Source organism: Nannobrachium achirus, assembly GCF_963921795.1.
Source record: "Nannobrachium achirus genome assembly, chromosome: 22".
NCBI lineage: Eukaryota > Metazoa > Chordata > Actinopteri > Myctophiformes > Myctophidae > Nannobrachium > Nannobrachium achirus.
Window position 1 is genome coordinate 22,842,561 of NC_137829.1, and position 19,098 is coordinate 22,861,658.

At 44.9% G+C, this 19,098-nt stretch overlaps 1 protein-coding gene across 1 annotated transcript in view; it reads right to left on the reverse strand.

Annotated features, from left to right (window-relative positions):
• The window catches only part of LOC308307337 (disco-interacting protein 2 homolog A-like), a gene marked incomplete at its 5' end in the record, with an annotated part of 135,222 nt that overhangs the window by 64,258 nt on the left and 51,866 nt on the right, over positions 1–19,098 (reverse strand).

A 19,098-nucleotide genomic window follows, 5' to 3' on the forward strand; every position in this document is an offset into this window, starting at 1 on the left:
CCTCTCTTTGGCATGCTCTAACTCTGACATACTTCCACCTAGAAGCTTTGTTCAACCTTTAAAATGTTTGTCTCCTTTGGGAATAGCCAGGACATCTTTTATACTTTAGTTTTTTAAATATTTAACATAAAAAAGCCCTTACAACTCAGGTACGTACTGTAACATCATCCATTTTTGAGTGGTGCTCCTTCAAGGAGCTAAGCTCCAACATCTGGCTTTGTTCAAAGTTTGTTGTGTGCCCAGGGTCACATTGGCCAAGCTTCGCTGGACGCTTTATGAAATTAATTCATAAATTGCACCGCGCACTACACTATATGTGATTTTTTCTATGGAACATCCTGTGTCAGACATCAACGACATTACGCCCACAGTGTCCATAGTGCATACACGGAAAGCAGGCAAAGATGGCAAAGAGATTTGATAGAGAGTGAAAAAAATACTGTATCAAGTACGTATATTATAAGTACGTTTTACCAATAGAGGGTTTAAATGGTACCGGATAAATTAAATCTCCACGATACGATTATCGTGAGTGTTTTTATCACAATAACCGATAATATTGCTTATCGTCCCATCCCTAGTGTGTGTATGCGTGCGTGCGTGCGAGCGTGTGTGAGATTTTGCCGTGGGCCAGACCGTGTGAAGCCTCTTTCTGCTGCAGACAAAAGCTATATTGATTCACACCAAGTGGGCCGACTGACAACACCAAAGACACGCTAGTCTCTCTCTTTCTTTCTCTCTCTGTATATATCTCTCACACGCCCACACAGAAAACACATGCATGAGACAGAAAATTAAAAATTGATTTTACCACTGAGGCGACATGAATGCAATTCAAATTAATTGATTAATGCCCGTGTGAGTGATTCCATTCCACCTCTTCACACTGTCATGTGAGCTTTGTCTATCACAAAACAGATTTTTTTGTGAGGTTGATAATGACCGTTTACTATGTATTTGAGCACAATATTTGTTATGTATTTCCTTATTTCACGGTGTGTGGCTCTGTAGGGGGCTAGCCAGACCGTTTCCTCCCACAGTATTCAAAATGCATACAGTCTGGACCACTCTGAAAATGATATGTCTCTCCGGGGCTAATCTGGCAAACCGCTGGACCAATCAGCACTTTTTTTCTTATACACAATGCCAGTAGGCCAAGGAGGAACCTAGTACCTACCCACATTCTTTCCGCAAAAGTTTAATATTTTCTGTCTGACAAGGGCGAGGTCACGCACATGGGTGTGTGCACATGGGCGCGTGCACATGGGTGCTTTGGCATGTATACCCTTCTGCTGAGCTGGTCATCGAGTCATCACTGTGATGTCAGAACAGGTCAGCTATATCCATATATGGAGACGTGAGGTCAGATGTAGAGGTATTGACCAGCTCCATATATGGTGATCTAGGTGATGATCCAGGTGTCTCCATGTATGGATATCCAGGGTTTGATGACTCACTGACGTACAGAATCTGCCACGTTTCATAACTGCGACCTATGGTTGCATTTACGTTTCATAATGAAAGTCAATGAGGGTCGGTTCGGGATGAAACCTTGCCCAAATACGGAGCATAAAAGGGTATGATGTCAGATGTCATAGACACCATAGGACTTTCACATAACGAATAACTGAGTAAGCATGTTTGGCTTTCACAGCATATCTCCATATACGGTACATGGATCTCCATATACGGGTACCAGGGGTCTCCATATATGGGTAACTGGTTCGATATACATCACTGGCCAGATGGCAAAGAATTGGCGGAACCTTGCATGTCGCCATGATGCGTTTTACTAGTTATTATCCTTTTTTATGCCTTTATTGATAGGACAGTAGACTGACAGTAAATGGGGAGAGAGAAGGGGAGTGACACGCACCAAAGGTCGTCGGGAACGGGATTCGAACCCCCAACCCGCTGTCAGGCTGGCATTGCAGCCTAGGGTGCCCGGGGCTGCTGGCGTGGGAATAATAGCACCAACCCCAGTCATGACAACAGCCTGTGTGTGTGTGCGTGCGTGCGTGTGTGTGCGTCGTGCACGTTGTGTCTGCCGTTAAAGGAAGGTGTTGGTCACATTAGTCACAACACTGTCCAGTGGCCCTGAGTCATCGGTGACAGCTGAATGGCCGTAGTGTTAAATGTCCAGGGGAACTGGGGGACAGATAACAATACAGCACTGTCCACTAGGCTGACCTGACACTGACACTGTCTGCTGGAGTGTCCTGAGAGTGTGTGTGTGTGTGTGTGTGTGTGTGTGTGTGTGTGTGTGTGTGTGTGTGTGTGTGTGTGTGTGTGTGTGTGTGTGTGTGTGTGTGTGTGTGTGTGTGTGTGTGTGTGTGTGTGCGCGCCACAGAAGCATGACAGCCACACAATAGGAAGCCATTCTCTGGGAAGGCTCCAGTTCCTAGCTAGAAGTCCAGTGAGCTCGCAGCCCCTTCCACACAACTGATCCATCAACTTGTGTCTCTGCTAGCCAGAGAACAAACGGCTCCTCATTAATATGGAGGAATGAACTGGACCATTCACTGGTAAACAATGACCCTCACCCCAAACCGCAGACGGTCAAAGCGCGATTGATCCACCACAACACATGACCGTGCCATTTCCTCTGTGTGTGTGTGTGTGTGTGTGTGTGTGTGCGTGCGTGCGTGTGTGTGCAGAACCTGTTTGACTTTTCTTTATTGTAATAAAGTACTAATTTTAAGCACTTTCATTTCAACCTGGAAGCCCTATTTTAGGTGAACATGCGCGGTGAGCTTCTTGATTGGCTATATTGTTTTTCAAATTGATTTGAAAATGTAGCACTTTATTTTGTATATATATATATATATATATATATATAAATACCAGTCTAAACATTGGAAATCAATCGTCGAGCTCTAGTCATCACAATGTTTGGAAAGAGGGAGGGTGTAGTAGTGGTAGGTAGATGATAGCGGGATGGATCTGGGTTGATGGACAGACAGGGATGTGAGAATGGAAATGAATATGGCACGCCTAATTTCACAGCCCAGATAGGTGATGTAAGGGCGGCCGCGACAACCGTGAAGCCTCCATCTGCAGCGGAATGAGAAACCTCTCATCCAACACACACGCACACGCACACGCACACACACACACACACACACACACACACACACACACACACACACACACACACACACACACACACACACCTCTCTCTCTGTGCTGACTAGGCTACAGGCTGTGTGGTGTAATTGAGTCAGGAGGAGGAGGTAAACCTTCGATTACAGAGCAGCACCTGGGCGGAGATGAGAAAACAGTGGCAGACACACAACCATTGTCAGTGGAGGAGCTCGCAATGGAGGGAGGTGTCAAACAGAGAAAATACGGTGCAAAGCCCCAGAAAAGGAGGAAGATGAGAGCGATAAGAGAAAAATACATTGTGAACAAGAGTGAGAAAGAGAGAGCAAAAGATAGAGAGAGAGCTGCTGTGATAGGAGAAGGATATCAAATGGAACCCAACCACCTTAAAGACTATTAACCATTGTATATACCCCTGCTCTGCCTGCATGTTTGTAAACTTGATACATGAAAACTGTTACACTCCCTTCACTTGTACATATTTTGTTCTGATTGTATCATATTGTATTGTGTATACTTATGCTTTTTGGCAATGTAAATGTATGTATGTTTTCTCATGCCAATAAATCCCTTTGAATTTAATTGAATTGAATTGAAAATCGAGAGAAAGAGAGAGGCAAGGCAGGTCTGGTCCTGTCTCTTCCTCTCTCCATGTGATGAATATAGCGGATTAGCGATGTGCATCTCAGCTGGAAACACCGTCTTTTCCACCTCTCCTCCTCCTTCCTTCGCCAGAAGCCCCAGCTCTCCTTTGTTCCCTTCATCATCGCCTCCTCTTCAACCCCGCGTGGCTTCTTCTTCTTCCTTCCTTCCTTCCGCTCAGCCCTTTTTGTTAAAGCCCTTCTGCTCTTCTTAATCACTTCCGACCCACCGTCTCAGTTTTGGGCACGCCAACATAGGCGAGAATTGTCACATAGATATGTATAACAATTCTAACTATTTCACTCATATGCTATAATCTTATAGGGCTGAAGCAGGGTTACGCCATACTCGTCATCATAACCCATTTTGCGCGGAAAACGGCGGTACCGTAACAAACGCGGATGTCATTTTCCTGATCTGCCTACACAGGACTTTGTTGTTTCCCGACAGGCTGGTGCATGGCACCGTTCCAGAGTATCGTCTTTCTACAGTAGAGTTTACCATAAGCACTCCTCCCATGTGGTCCAACCCAAATCTAATTTCACGGGACAAGACGGTCAATCATGTGACACTCCAGACCAGTGACAGCCACAGAGAGAGAGAGAGAGAGAGAGAGAGGAGAGAAGCCAACCTCCGCTCCTCTGCCTTATTGACAGCGGTTGACTGATGGCTATGAAGTGGAGCCCGTCGCTGCACGACCAGCAGCAGACCCCATTAGAGAATTATCTTGCTTCTCCAGAGACGTGGTTCTCTTTAAAACAGGAGGGGGGAGGTCTGCTGCTCCCCAAAGCATTGACAGGGAAATGCATAAATGCATTCCTTCAGTAGCCGTAGTGGCAAGTTACAGGTGAAGACGCACACAACGTGAAGAAGAGCCACCCGCGAGCTGTTAATTATACGGTCCTGTCCTGTTTGATATGGTCTCTGTCTGGGGAGCAGATCGACAAGCTCAAAATGTGCTGCTTTCGTTTCGCGCCGCATTTCGAAGAGAATTTTGGTGAATGTTCCCCTCCCCTCAGAATAGGGATGCTAAGGTCCAGGTGGTAGGTTGCACCATGGGGAGATAGGGATTGAGGGAGTGCTATGTCATAGTTTTGCCATTATCATATATAGACACTGTTTACTGAAGCAGCTTAGCTACTGTGCACACACACAACTATGCATCCACAGCATATGCAAATACAGTACATACTCTGTCTCTCTGTCTCTCTATTTTCGTCTATATGCAACACACCCAGGTGCAGCCTTCTATACAGAGATGTCAACACAATGCCTCACTCACACACACACACACACACACACACACACACACACACACACACACACACACACACACACACACACACACACACACACACACACACACACACACACACACACACACACACACACACACACACACACACACACACAGATGCACATACATGTGCACCCATCCTCCAGCTGGCACAGTGCCCAATACAGTTCTACCTTCCGTCCTGATGCCTGCTGGGAATGTCTGAGAGGATACATCAGTTCCATCATTTCTATTCCTGCTCCCCCCACCTTAAACCTACATTATGTTACTTGTGCCTGTGTGTGTTTGGAGAGATCCAAATGCATTGTAGTAACTGTTTGTTTGTATGCAACATTGTGCAAGAATGTATAGAGGCAGAGACGCAGATCTGTGTGAGTGTGTTTGTGACTTGTGTGTATTCATGTCCACCTGCCTGTCTGAGTCACACAGCAATGGAATATAGAATAGAATATTCCCCAAACCATTGTGCCCTAAAATAAAAAACACCAGTCTACGTATGTCTCCAACACTGTGTGTCACACTCCTACTCACTTCGGCATGGACAGACAGACAGACAGACAGACAGACAGACAGACAGACAGACAGACAGACAGACAGAGAGGCCAAAAGCACGCCCCCCTCACATCCCAGCACCACCCTGACAGTCCTAGTGCCAGGCTAACCAACCAGCCATGTGCCAAGCCACCACCCAAGCAATCTGCCCGGCAGCCACCTCAAACCCCAAATGCTAGCTAAACATTCAGGCAGGCCAGCCTTCCTCGTGCTGCACTCGTATTTCGCTTCAATAAAAGCAGCTACATGTACACAGAGAGATGTCAGAAGTAACACATTTATACTTTGTTGTGCAGCGGTGTCGTGCACCAATAATAGGCAGTCTCTGAACTTGTCAATTGGCTATTTTAAGCGCTCGAAAACCGCCGCACAAGGAAGTAGTCAAGTCTTAGCAGTCAGTGTATCAGACCAAACCTTGCCCTCGAATAATTGTCTGCAGCCCGCAACATTCTCAATGCAGCTTTCTATCTGGAAAACAATGTACAGTAGGATAAAGCTCTTAATGGTGTGGACCATCTTAAAGATCCGTTCTTCTAACATTCTTCAAAGCCAGCTGAAAGAAAAGGTACCAAGTCAAATCCTGACTGTTAATTCAACTCTGAGAGTGTAAAAAGTGACCTGCAAGAGTAAGTTCTTTAGTTAAATTATCAATCAGGGATTATACTGTGCAGTCGCGTGGTCCTGTCACAGATGATCTGTACAGCTTCCTTCAGCCTCGCTAATTGACATGGGATATGTACACTGGGTTGCTCGCGGATGCAACGTGTCATGAGCTCGCAGGTCTGCTATTTTCGATGCGCGACGCCGTCTGAATTGGGCTCAACTGTCAGTGCTGAAGCTGGAGGAGACGATGGGAAAAGACAGACACAGTCGCAGGGGGATGGAGGAAAAATCATGGACACAATCACAGAGGAGAGAGAAAGAGAGGACCCACGCTACATACCACGTGCACAGGCTGTCTGACTGAAGGTCTGTGTATCTTTAAAATCTGTACAAAATCTAACGGGTGGACGAACGGAACAGATTAGAACAAAGCCGAGGCAGTATAGTGTGCAACATAGCAGACCCTAAGGTGTCAGCACACATGTGTAGAGATTCACACACCCACACACGCATACACACACACACACACTATGCATTGCATCCTCATCTCACATGCAGTGCAGATTAATAACTCACATGCTGCAGTTGGGTAACAAGCCAGACCAGCGGTCTGCAGAAGTGAGAGGAGAGAAGGATGGAGAGGGATGACCGGAGGAGAAAATAAAAAGCCAGCGGCAGGATCCACACACACAGGGTCACACACACGCGCACACACACACACACACACTAACACAGAGGTCAACGGAGGCTAAGCTGCGAACAGGCTACCTCCAGGAAGTCGCAGCATCACAGGACAGGCCCTTCAGACTCCTTTGTTTCCTTTGATGATGAGAGCTGGAGAATGAACCAACCCGTATGGGTTGGTTCATTCTCTTCCATTCACTCCCCTCCCTCTCTAGCTCTCTCTCTCTCTCTAACCGTGCATGCGCTCCCATTTCCCCCCTTGATCGACCACCTCTGCCCCCCCTCATCCCTCCCTCCCTATCTCTCTGACTCTCTCTCTCACACACACACACACACACACACACACACACACACACACACACACACACACACACACACACACACACACACACACACACACACACACACACACACACACACACACACACACACACACACACACACACACACACACACACACACCACACTATCTCTCGCTCCATCCGTCCTCTTCCTCCCAGCTAAGGTCTCCACACAAAGCCAGACTAGGCTCCAGGATTAGGGTGTCAAAGCACCCACTGCCCTCCCCCAACCTTCCCACATACCGAACTTGCAGCTCGCTCACAGACACACGCATGCATGCACGCACTCACACACACACACACACACACACTGTATAAACACACGCCCACATTTGTGCATGCGTGCCCACACACACACACACACGCCTGTCACAACACGCTTCTCTAGGTCAAAAGGCAAGTATTTGGGCAACCTCCTTTCATTGTCAAAATTGTTACACAGTAAAATCCAGTCAAATTCTGACAAATTAAACGAACACTTAGGATTTTACTGTGAAATACAACTGCAGGCTACTACCCAAGGCTTTACAAATATAGCTGTAACACTCTAAGTATGAACTGAATGCAAGTGCATAAAAGAAATTTACATTTACATCTATTTAGCATGCCCATATGGTTTATAGATTCAAATGTTAAAACATAGGGTTGGATGTTTTCATTTAACACTGAAAATGGGCCGTTTTAGAGTTAAATGAACAATTTGCTGAGTAATGTCATAGATACTGTACTGTATATCATGCTGATTTACAAACAACTGTCCCTCAAAATCTCAGTAGAAAATACTAAAAGACGCGAAGCCTGGCACAGTTTAGTTTTATCATGAAGAAAATCCCTCTGATGCATTGCAGATTCAGCTTAAGTACATGATTTAGGCTGTCTTTCTTTCCACAGTGGTAGGAACTTTGCACAGGTATGCATGCATGGTGTTTGGCCCTGCTGTTTGTGACACTGTCGGTACTGAAAGGGGTGTGGGGGTGGGTTTGCTTGTTATTTTATCGTTTTGTTTTGTTGCGTTCGTTTTATGTTGTGTATGCGAGAAATACGAGAATCCCTTTGATGTGTGGCCGGGGGAAATAGTTGGCTGTGTGTTAGACTGGTTGGATTTGGGGGAGCTACGGTGTAGCAGTCCCACTGAACCCCTCTGGCTGTCACTAGCAGAGCTGCATCACTCTGTGTGTGTGTGTGTGTGTGTGTGTGTGTGTGTGTGTGTGTGCGTGCGTGCGTGCGTGCGTGCGTGCGTGCGTGCGTGCGTGCGTGCGTGCGTGCGTGCGTGCGTCCGTACTGAGGGGGAGGTTTAGGGATCGGTTCACCCCACGGCAGTCTGAGTCAACCACAATGAATAGCTGCACATAATTAGGCTCCATTATTGCTTATTAACACACACCGATAACGGCTGGGCGACAACACTCCCACCCACACATATGGCTACTACCAACAAAGGATTCCCTCAATGCTTTCACTGACTGGGGGAAAACTGCACTACACCTCTCACCTTGGGTCAGCAACAAAGATCTGACTGGGATGCGTTTGAAAGTTGAAATAGTGATCATTAACTACTGTAAATCACATACTTGTACAGCACTGTTTCTCAAACAGTAGGTCAGGACCCATTTGTGGGCCACGGACCAATTTTTATAGGTCACGACTCAAGTAAAAATCCCATTTTCTATATAATACATTTGAAAACCTACAAACAAATTTAAACAGAAATTCTATGAATAAAAAAATAAAAAAATTAAGGAGTAGTGAAAATAGATAATCTACAAGCTCGCAACACAGCGCGAAGCGACTCGTTGTGTGCTTACAGATCTGCTGTTTTCACTAGTTTGGGTCCCGGGCAAACTTCTAATCTCTCTTTTGGGTCTCGACCTGAAAAGTATGGGAACCACTGCTCTACAGCCTTGTGTATTGATTAAGTGTTAGGTTATTTATTGATGAAGTGCAGTTGCTAAGCTATTATTATAATATACATTTTCAGACAGAAACAGCATGAAAGCTAATCAATTTCACAGATTTTATTCGTAATATTATTTAACGTGAGTGTTTAATATCATTTCACGTGAGGCGAGTCGTCTAGAAATGAGTCTGTCTGTGAGTCTGTGAAACCGTCTGTGAGGGTCCAACTCACACAACCACTGGACCGATCAGAGCCAATTTCTTGTACAGGCTGCCAGTAGGCCAAGGAAGTAACTTTAATTTGATAATGGAAGTCAATGGGGGTCAGATAAGGTTGAAACCTTGCCCAAATGTGGACTATAATTAGTAAAAGGTACTTATAATATACGTACTTGATACAGTCTTTTTTCACTCTCTACCAAATCTCTTTCTGCCCCAGGATAATGGATTTTGATTATCGCAATAATATCGTAAATCGCGATTTCTTTGGTCACAACAATCGTGATATGACATTTTCATATCCTCCCATCCCTAGTTGTGCGCTGCTGTGGGGTTTCTGTGCCCAGTGGAGCTGGAGGGAGAGGAAGGGGAAGCGAGTGAAGAGCGCTTGACACCGAGGGTCAGCTGTGGAAACAGAAAGGCTGACAGAGGGAGACGACGGGGGAGGATTTAGAGAGGATCGGGGGCAAAGAAAGAGAGAAAGGATAACAGATAATGGAGGAGGACATGATTAAAAAGGTAATAACTTCCTCCTCTTCTCCCTTGATCCACACATGTTCCCAGAGACGCACGCACGCACGCGCACACGCACGCACACACACACACACACACACACACACACACACACACACACACACACACACACACACACACACACACACACACACACACACACACACACACACACACACACACACACACACACACACACACACACACACACGCCCCTCTCTGATCGTAAAACGCCTGGGCGTCTCACTGTCTCCATCCATCATGGGGCCCAATCACGCTGTCGCATCGCTTTTAATTAAGTAGTGCCAACCAATTAGGGCGCAGAATGAGGCCTCCACAAACTGCTTTAGTATCCTTTTCCTCCCCACAAACACACCTCACTCACACACACACACACACACACACGCACACGCACACACACACACACACACACACACACACACACACACACACACACACACACACACACACACACACACACACACACAAATGCTGCACCTCACACAAGCACATAGAAAGACCCCCAGGCTCTGTGTGGAGGGGAGCAGACAGACTGCGTGAATAATAAGACATTTGGGGGGGCTGCAGCTGTGCAATGGTGCAATTAACAGCACACACACACAAACAGACCAATCAAGAACAAACCTAGGGGGACCCTGACATGGAGTGCGATGGAAAACGGTTGAGTGAATGGGTCACCTGTGTGTGTGTGTGTGTGTGTGTGTGTGTGTGTGTGTGTGTGTGTGTGTGTGTGTGTGTGTGTGTGTGTGTGTGTGTGTGTGTGTGTGTGTGTGTGTGTGTGTGTGTACCTCGAGGGATCCATTCCAGACTATTCGTCTCAGTCCCATTTATACAGCGGATGACACCTGGGCTACTGTCAACCAAATATATGTATGATGATAAGCAAGGGCTTCACATTCTTATCTAGAACAACAACTGCAGCTGGATTCACCTTGCTTCATACCCAGCCTGTATTGATATGATTGATAATCCCCATCGGCCCAAGGGCCGATAACGGCTATCTGTTGGATAACCTTGGACAATGATGAATGCCTGGGTGATATACAGGTGTTTATACTGTAGGTCTATACATGGTTCCAAAATTAAAAATTTGACACCCCCTATGCATTTGATGTACAATGTGTGTCCTGAATCGCTCTGGAGTGTCTGCAAAATGCTTGAATTGTGAATTGGAAAAAAGAGTGTGCTGCAAGCATTACACAACATATAGTCCTAATAATGTAAAATATGCTATCCTATATGATTTAATGTTAAAACAGGAGTCACAATCTTAATATCAATCAATTTTGGTATGGGGACCAGTGCAGGAGCAGGAATGTTGAATTCTTTTCTCCATCAAATATTTCAGAAATAGCTAAAATATCAGATCTACGAGCTCGTGAAAGTATAAAACAAGGCTTAAGTGATTAAACCCAAGGAAAGAAACAGGGTGTGTGTGTGTGTGTGTGTGTGCGTGCACGCGCGCGCATGCGTGTGTGTGTGTGTGTGTGTGTGTGTGTGTGTGTGTGTGTGTGTGTGTGTGTGTTTGCGTGACTTGCCGCTGACCCCTGACTACAAAAGCTGTTGTGTGCTACGTGACCAATGAGCTGGTGTAATGGATTTGATTCATCATCATCTACGCTGCAGGCTGCAGACATTACAGTATGTTAAACAAGAAAGATACTGTAAGGATTGTTTTAAGACCACACACAGCTGCGCTATATTGGGTTTCCTTTACACCCTCTGATCGTCACTGTAGAACTCTCATTCTGTATATTATATACGTACACACCATTCAGAAGATGTATATGACATGCTGACAGTCACACACAGCAAGCAAGCAAACACAGACTCTCTAAAGAAGCTAGGGACATTAGAAAGGTAACAGAGTTACAAAACAAAGTGTTTTTTTTGTATGTGTGTGTTATGTGTCAGTTTGTACGTGCGTTGTGCGTGTGCTTCAGTAATACGCACGTATTTTGTGTTTCAGAATGTGTGTGTGTGCGTGTGTGTGCGTGCGTGCGTGCGTTTGTTCGTGCGTGCGTTTGTGCATGCGTGGTGTTTATAGAGCGAGACATCAGTGTGACAGGCATGATCAGTGTGGGCCCCTCAGAGTGCACGACATGGGGGACATAAGAATGTGTTCACAAGTTATCACAACCAACCAACCCACACTGCCGTACTAACTGCACAAACATAGCCATCCAACTGAGTGTACACAAAGTAACCGAATGGACCCACACGGGACAGTTTGGTTACATCCGTGGTTCCGTACACTCTATTGAGTTACAAGTGGATAAATTAAAGCATTCAATAATTCTAGACCTAAATGGGTAAAACACATTTTGTTGGGGACCGCCTGGACCCCGCCACCAATACTTTGCAGCATATCTGAAACACATCCTCACAGTTTGAGATGGACTTGTACTTGAAGTCACGTGATGATCGCGCACTGCAGCTTGCTGCGCTAGCCGACACTAATCTCACACAGCTGATTAGATTCTCAGCTTTGCCAGTTTCAAAGTGGGTTTTGTCCCCTCAGCGCGAGACAGCTTGATGTACGAGTACACCCTCTGGACGTGATGCTAGGATGTCACAAGGACTTATCCCAAATCCAAGCCTTGATGCTGATTGCCAAGCAGGGAGGCAGTGGGTACCATTTGTAGTCTTTGGTATGACTCAGCCAAGGATTTAGTGTGGAAAGTCCATTTACTCAATTTTGAACTGCGAAGTGCCACACCGGGCAACCACTTTTGGAAAAAACACCCTTTCAGTCCAGGGCTGTTCAATCTGGAATGACCTACCTCTATTAATAAGAGACTGTTTGTCATTTCCATCCTTCAAGTTTAACCTAAAAAAATGGTTACTTGACAATCAAACGTGTGACCATGTATAGTCTAAATAGTCTTAATAGTATAGCACATGTATGTATAGTATAGTTTTTATTGTCCTTTTTGCGAATGTAGGGTTCTTACTGTTGGAATAGTATAGTACTTGTATGTATGTGTTTTAGGTGTCTTCTCTTGATGTAAGTTTGTTGTTGTTGGTATATGGTTTGTTTTGTGTTTCATGTGGGGACTACGGATTGAATTTAGCATTCTTGCTAAGTCCGGTATATTTACATTGCTTTATGTAGTGTCCATTAATATACGCTGTCCGGTCCAAAAAAATAAAAAAAAATTACTGTCCACCACATCTCAGAGGCAAATATTGTACTTTTACTCCACTATAATTATTTGACAACTTTAGTTAATAGTTACTTTGATGATTCTGATTATTATTACAAAACATACATTAACCACTTCAGCCCTGCTGTATACACATTTCGGCCATTCGAAAATAGCCGATCTACAAGCTCACATGTGAGCTAGATCTGCTATTTTCAAAAGATTTTATGCATTTGAAAACCTCTAAAAGACATTGTTTGGGGGCCCAGACAAAGCCAGATGTTGGAGCTTAGCTCAAAAAAGGAACAAGTAATTAAAGTAGCACACAGGACATAGCAATGCAGCAGATGAAAGCTATGGAACAGAATCATATAGTATAGGCTACCCTACGGTAAGCAAATATAGGACACTTGAAACCAAGACAAGCCCAGTTTAATTTCTACAATGTCCTCCATTCAGGTCATCAGAGCCCTATTCACCACCCCAACCAATTGACTCCTTAATTCTAAACTGAAGTCAAACCACAGAAACGCTGATAGCCTATCCTGTTGGGAAATCCACAGCGATCGTTCTGGAGCTGTTGAACGAGCTCACCCACACATGCCCTCTGCAATCACAATGCCCTCTTTTCACACACCTCGGGAGACCCTCCTCCCTGCAATAGTTTGCGGTGGAGGGAAGCCATGTTTTTTTTTTTGGGGGGGGGGGGAAAGAGCAGACTAAGTACAGAGTGAAAGGTCAAGTTTATTATGTATTGACGATTCAAGTGGTTAAATATCTGAAAACACACATTGACATGAATCTAAAATACACTGATGATTGTGCGGTCAAATGATTAAACTATGGAATCTATGAAAAGTTGTGGGGGTCCCTGCTTCATCTCTCTCTCAACTAAGGGGTCCTTGGCCTGAAAACGTTGAAAACCCCTGTTTTATACAGTCCAGATCTAGAACAGTGTTTCCCAAAGATAGGGCCACAAAGTGTGAATAACTATCCAGATTTTTTTCTTTTTCTTTTTGGAGCTGTGTGAAGCACAGGCTCCCTATACGTGGCCGTGTGGGTCTGTGTGTGTGTGTGTGTCTGTATGTAGCCTGAACTTCCTAAACTTCGGCACGCTACTAGTCCCACAGTTTTGCCACCACACACTCGCGCCATATGTCAAATCGACCGGCTTACTCGGGAATCGTGGGCTAGTAACTTGCTAAGAGAAAGGTTCAATAGTTTAATTGATATTAATTTATTAGTGAATTAATTTTTCCCATTGACTTATAATGGGAATCGCAAAAACTCACATTCAATTATTTGTCTCTCGCAAACCATAGGGGCTAGAGTTTCAAGACTTGGAGAGGAGGTTCATAATGATTTCAAGGATTAAATAAAAAATAATTGTGTCATTTGGCCGCATGGTGGCGCCATAACACCCCACTTTACGTTTTGGCCTGTAACTCTTGAACCGTAGGTCGGAAAATGAAAAATCTTTTTTCCCTGGATTCCTTGGGTCATGTCGCATCTCCCCATATAGGCCACGCCCATTTGCGCCAGGATAGATTTTCCGCCATCTTGAATTTTCTCCAAAACACACTTTTTGCTCCTTTTCCTACATATTTTCTTCAAATGTCACAAAAAACGGTACACATGATCCACACACACACACACACACACACACACACACACACACACACACACACACACACACACACACACACAAAACACACACACACACACACACACACACACACACACACACACACACACACACACACACACACACACACACACACACACACACACACACACACACACACAGCTCAACTTCACACGGGTGTGATTTTTTTTTACATCTTCAGTTCTTTCTTTGTTTCAGTTTTAAAAAAATAATCACAATGAGCTTTTAGATCGTCTATTTTTGGAATAGGGCTAATTCATTCATAATGTAATCTTGTTTGGGTCCTATAAGAGCTGGGAGCTAAAACAGTTTGGTTAAAAATAGTAGCCCTAATGCATGCATGTTGTTGGAACAGTAAAACACTTGCTTGTCAGCACATGAACTGACCTATCATGTATCAAGCATTTCTGATGATGAGGCCCTTTTTTGGGGTTAAAACACTATGTTCTGTACACTACCACAAACACAGTACAACCCTGTGCTAATCGATTCATGTGGAACTGTAAGGGTCCTTAACAACACTGAGGGTTGTACTGTATACTACCGGCACAAACTAGGGCTGGTACAAACTATCTGCCTGGCTGCAGCACATACCTTTATGGAGAGAGAAAGGGAAGCCCCGGTGTGTGAGCTAGGAGTGCCATGCTGTATGTCTGTGGCGTGCGGTGGTAAGCCAGAAGCCACCACCTCTACACCAACCGTCTCTGTCTCGGAGGATGTGGAGAGATTTATTGTGCTCTTCTTTGGTTGGTTATTACCATACGAATGACCGTCTTCTCACCAGCCTGACACAGGCTTAGTCACCAGTAAGACTCCCTAATCGAGAGATAAGCGACCGTTGGTCGCTTATCTCCACAAATATCACAACCTCCACCTCTCACGTCATACGGGTAGCCATAGTTACACCTGGAATGTTGAATCTCCATATATGGAGATAACCTACGCATCACACAAAGTCTGACCTCACCAGCCCATACTTGGGCATGGACGACTTATATCTCCATATACGGAGATGGCCATATATGGAGATACGATGACATCACAGAGTCCACAGCTGATGATGTGGCGTGATGTCATACAATACACAAACAAGCCCTATATAAAGGGGCAATTCTCACCAGGGAAGAGAGCATTGCCTGGAATGTTGAATCTCCATATATGGAGATAACCTACGCATCACACAAAGTCTGACCTCACCAGCCCATACTTGGGCATGGACGACTTATATCTCCATATACGGAGATGGCCATATATGGAGATACGATGACATCACAGAGTCCACAGCTGATGATGTGGCGTGATGTCATACAATAAACAAACAAGCCCTATATACTGATGCGATACGATGACATCACAGAGTCCACAGCTGATGATGTGGCGTGATGTCATACAATAAACAAACAAGCCCTATATACTGATGCGGAGATATGAGCAGGGCAAAGGTGTGACGTGTGACGTGTGACCGACCGACCGACCGACCAACCGACCGACCGACCGACGGACGGCCGGTGGAGGTTTTCATAGTAAACTGCTCCCTGACGGTCGCAATTAAAGCTCCACGCACGCACGCACGCACGCACGCACGCACGCACGCTCGCTCTTATATTCATGCATGCATGTGTGCGCACACAGATGCACAAATACACAAACTCTTGCATGCATGCATGTGTGTGCATATTATGCATTCACACACACATATACAGTACATGTTCACACACGCACGCACGCTAGGGATGGGACGATATGAACATTTCATGTCACGTTTATTGTGACGCAAGAAATCGCAGTTTACGATATCACGATAGTCAAAATCCATTATCCTGGGGCGGAACATTTGACAAAAAATTGCCGATCTACAGGCTTGTACAGTAGATCGGCTATTTTTTGGCAAAGACATTTGATAGAGACTGAAAAAAAGACGTATGTTGTATCAAGTACGCATATTATAAGTTTGCTTTGCTTTTACCAATTATAGAGGGTTTAAGAAGTGGTACCAGATACAGTCTGCAGCTCGGCAAATAAAAGATGAATTGATCCCAGTGCATGACTGAGGACGATATCACGATAAATTAAATCTCCACGATATGATTATCGCACTTGTGGAGTGCGCGCGCGCACGCACACACACACACACACACACACACACACACACACACACACACACACACACACACACACACACTAATGAGTACACACAAACACTTCTTCTAATAGTAATAAGAGAGAGGGTGTTTTTGTGCGTGCACAGAGAACAGCTGAACATCTACACATCTACGCACCGTGGCAATCCTATTAAGAGGAATGGGTGCACTATGTCCACGCACACACACACGCACACGCACACGCACACACACACACACACACACACACACACACACACACACACACACAATTAATGGCACTGGGAGTGCTGGCTATCACATAAAGCTCTGTGCGTGTGTCCATATACCTCGTATATCAGGAGCCAGAACTAACTAACGCCTGTCCAAGTTTAATAAGCCAATGCAGGGAAGCCTTTGTTCCTTCCATGTGATTCATGACTATGGGTGTTGGAAGTGTGAATATGTGTGTGTGTGTGTGGGGGGGGGGGGGGGGGCCTAATATTTCTCTTTTTTTTGGCAGACACCAAAAATAGTATGTTTCCAAAATATAAGCACCAGTCTGAAGAGAACCGGGGCGAGAGATAAAAAGCAGGTGTGTACACACAAACACGCACGTGTACATGTGGTGCATGCGCACACATATACAACACGGGCGTGCGTGCGCTGCTCTTGTATGATTTTGTACAATTTGTATTGGTGTGATGAGATGACCAAATTAGGGATGGGACGAGAAGCGATATTATCGTTTATCGTGATCAAAAAAAAAAAAAATCACACCCGTGTGAACTGAGCGGTGGTCGTGGAGGCTGCGCAACAGCAAAACAAATATATATATACCTGTATATATATATAATAAAAAATATTAAAACAATATTAAACAAAATATTAATAATAAAATGCATGTCACTCAGGCCGCCACTGGTATCCATCCATTGTGTGTGTGTGTGTGTGTGTGTGTGTGTGTGTGTGTGTGTGTGTGTGTGTGTGTGTGTGGGGTCTGGCCTGAACAACAGCGCCCCTCCCTTAACATGTGTGGCCAAAAAAGGTACTGTAGGCTACAGACAGACAGACAGACACGCAGACAGACAGACAGACATACCCACACACACGGCCACGTATAGGAGCGTTGTGACCACCGCTCAAAAAACTCACGATAATCGTATTGTGGAATCGTCCTCCGTTCATGCACTGGGATCAATTCACCTTTTATTTGCCGAGCTGATTATACGGTACCATTTAAACCCTCTATTGGTAAAACGTAATTATTTATAATATACTTACTTGATAGTCTTTTTTTTTTTTTCTCTACCAAATCTCTTTGCCAAAAAACTGCCAAAAATAGCAGATCTACAAGACGGATGTTGGGGATATTCTGATTATCGCGATAATATGGTAAATCGCGATTTCTTTGGACACAATAATCGTGATATGAAATTTTCATATCGTCCCATCCCTAGACCAAATAGACTGATGATGGCACTTATGAGAGGCAGCATATGGAATATAGCGATTAGACAATGGCCACACTCTCACACACAGACCCACACACACATGCACGCACACACACGCACAGTGTCGCACACACACACACACACACACACACACACACACACACACACACACACACACACACACACACACACACACACACACACACACACACACACACACACACACACACACACACACACACACACACACACACACACACGCTCCTCCTACATCATGACAGGCTGAACTCACCAGGCGCTGGCCAGGATGACCAGCAGTCTCCCTATCTCTTCCGACACCATCTGTTTCTCCCACCACCATCATCACGGCCCACCAGTCTAACACAGTGGTTCTCAACCTTTTCAGGCCGCAACGCCCAAAATAATCATATTTTAACTGGGGGTCACTAAGAGTTGAGGCATTACATTTTGTATAACACGGTTCTATTGTGAAAATAGCAGATCTACATGCTCACAACGCTTCGTTGCGAGGCGTTGTGAGCAAGTAGATCTGCTATTTTCAAAATTTGTGTCTCTAATATTTGACAATTTGGCCAATGTTTAATTTGTCATTTTGGAGGTTTAAAAAGTCCTTAAATTGTCACTTAGCTGAAGTAGCTACTGTACTATAACTTTTTGTAAACAACTTCACAGTGTGTTCTATGTGCAACAGGTTGGTATAATTAAAAAAACTTCACAGTATATACATACATATATATTTATTTTAATGTACAGTAGGTGCAGTTCAGCCTCAGTATCTATTATGTACTGTTCGTGAGGCTCGAGCATAATAGTGCAGGGAAAGGGACGAGTGGGATGGGGAT